Source organism: Sinocyclocheilus rhinocerous, unplaced genomic scaffold (assembly GCF_001515625.1).
Source record: "Sinocyclocheilus rhinocerous isolate Xijiao unplaced genomic scaffold, SAMN03320098_v1.1 scaffold8772, whole genome shotgun sequence".
Lineage (NCBI taxonomy): Eukaryota > Metazoa > Chordata > Actinopteri > Cypriniformes > Cyprinidae > Sinocyclocheilus > Sinocyclocheilus rhinocerous.
The window spans coordinates 17,367-20,552 of NW_015640561.1; positions in this window are offsets into that span (position 1 = coordinate 17,367).

Here is a 3,186-nt window from a genome sequence, read left to right on the forward strand (position 1 = left end):
TATATATATATATATATATATATTGTTGTGTAATATGTATAAGAATACAATCACCCTGCCTCATAGTTTAATGTATTTAGGTAATATATTATGTCTAAGGGTGTATTATTTTCTTTATTTCCTGGTGTCACATGGGGGAGAGTCAGCTGGTAATCCGCGCACTCCCGCTGCACGATCAGCACTGACTGCCCAGACCCCGAGCTGCTGAACATGACAGGACAACACAGACCGCACGAGGAGCCGAGAAGGCACCCTGCACCGTGACACCTGGGAAGGCCTCATACAGGCAAATATGTAACTGCTGCATTTTGTAGAGGAAATTAAGGAATTGTCCTATTGCAAGTATGCCATTACTTTTTATGTAATACCTTTGTATTGTAACCAAATACAATATATCTTAAACATCTATAAATAATATTTTTTTTACCTTTTAACTTTGCCTTGATATGAGCAACTCACATATCTGCAGAGAGAAACAAAAACAAGCATGTGAGTGCACGGGACATGATAATTAAAAATAAAAAAAAACATTCAAAGAAATATTAGTATTGAAACGCATCAAATCACTGAAATCCGTTTCTGTGCGCCTGTTTGTGCTTCGGTGAAGGCAGCGCATTAATTTAGAGGTGATTAAACTGACTGGAACAACAAGTGCATTCAACTGTTTGAACGTACACCAGCCAATCAGAATCGAGTATTCAGACAGACCAAGTTGACATTAACCACAGTTTTTGTCTAGAGTTATTTTTTTCTAGCTGACTATGGAGTTTATGTACACTGAAAAAAAGTGCATATGCCTTGTCATTACTCTAAAGAACATTTTATACTTGATTCCACTTAAATGCTTGATTCCACTTAATAATTTACTGTTTTAATCTCATTTTCTGTTTAGTTAACTGAAAGTAAAAGTAAGTTTTGTTGGTGTAATTTAAAGTATTTGCTTCACATCAAATCAAGAATTTTGCGTTCTGTGAAAACCACGTGACCACTGACGTCACCGAGGTTCGGTTTGAGAATTTTCTGATCGACGGCTTGTTTTCCCGCATTAAGACCACGGCTGACACACAATTTCTTTATGTCGGTGAGTAATTATACCAATAACTTTGAGTTTTTGGGTCTTTTTGCATTTACTGCAGAACTTACACCCAATAACCAATTAGACCCTTTGCAGAGATACTAATCCCCCCTTTTTTTTCTGGTATAGCAATCCCAGTTTTGAATAGCTGGGACAGTTATATCATATCGGGGTGTAGTATTAATACAGTTTCTGCTTCTTTATGTATATAGGCTCCGTGTCCAACTGGTTTTTGATTCCATCATTACTTTGTCCAGCTGAGGGTTCCAAGCATTGCGTATAATAGAGAATAATCTCTCATTAAAAACAATAAAGTAGTGGTCCGTATTAAGAAGAAAAGAATAAACAATATGAATGCACAAATTCAGAAATAAAATTGTTAGCAGCAAATAACATGGTTTATCAGACGATAATGAAGTGCTGTTGAGAGATTTATGATGAAGTGTGCACACAATTTCTTTATGTCGGTGAGTAATTATACCAATAACTTTGAATTTATTGTTACTACTGATGACATATATAATAATGTGGTCTAAGTTTAAATGTTAAAAAAAGAAATGCATTTTAAGACATCTTGCCGTACCAAAAGTGGACGTTTCTGTAGAATGACCCTTTACCCCAAACTCACTTCATAACGTCAGTCGAGTGTTTGAAATAAAATCCTTCTGTGAGATGATGTGGCTTCTTACACAGAATATAATTTAGATTTGTGATATGCTTTTTATGTAATGCTAAAACACTGCCGGTCACATTCAGAAGTTGTAGTGATGCATTCTTTAACAAGAAAGACTGTGAAACATATGCATTGGTTATATAATTTTTGGTCATTTAAATTGATTTCACACACTTAAAGCAATATCATATCACATATCGAATATCGATTGACAGATGCTAAAATTGTCATGCTTTGATCATATCACATACAAACACATATTACTAAAAAGAGGATCGTCAGCAGATATTGATGAGCCTCAGACTAGAAGCACTTATTAAACAAGCCTTTCAGAATCAGCAGCAGATCATCTCACTTTATTCTGAGTATAGAGTAGAAATAAATCATTTGAGACAGAATGTTTGCTGGAATCTGATGACACCCATCTTCATTAAGTGTGTTTTACAATCATGTAAACACGTGAAGTACCGCAAACTGCTCGCCTCACAAAGAGACTCGAGGCTGGCTGAGCGCGCGCGAGTGATGACGTCATGAGATTAACAGTAGATCATCAAAAAAGCGCCAAATAGGACGGGATAAGATGGCAGGCTGAACGCATGTGTTCTTACCGAGCTGTCTAGCTAATCTCCCAATTTAGTCTTGAAATGTACACAAGCCTCACTTACGCCTACCTAAAATAGCATTTAAACACCGTATGTGTGTTTTGTGTTCTCAAAATGCGGAAATCTTCACAGCAAACTAGCCTCCCGAAGATTATCATCCCTCCGGCCCGTGGCTCGACCCCAGCTTCGGTCTCAGACGACTCAGAAATGGAGGTACAGTCCGCTCAAACAGATAAACGCCGTGACTCGTCACATTTCACCCCTACTAAATCAAACGCCTTGAAAAAATTAAGGCCTCACAACGAGGATATCACTAATGCAACTCTTCTGCAAGCCATAACTTCACTGACGCTCGCTTTGACTCACAAGATGAAAAACTAGAAGAAATGGCGAACCAAATGCGAAGGAACAGTGTCATGATCGCAGAGATTTCCAAGGCTGTCGAGTTCAATGCCGCTGAAATTAAAGAGTGCAAAGATAAGTGCCGAGAGACGAGATATGGGCCATAAGTGTCAGTCCCAAAAATTTACAAAAAAATCAGGTTTTACTCCTTGTGTGAATATTGGGTCCCCACAATAGGGGTTAAACATGTACACACACAATCAATTAATTAGGCTGAATTCCAAAATGACAAGATTATTTTTTTAAACAAAATGCTTTAGTGTTGTCAAGCCTTCTCCCTGTCAATGTTATTTATTTAATTACTATTTTAATTAATATTTCTATTCATTTTTAGGCTGACCGACCATGGATTTTGCTTATAATTTAAAAATGCTCCCTTCATTTAAATTATACACTTTCTGACTGTGTGTAATTGTTCTACACCCCAAAAATAG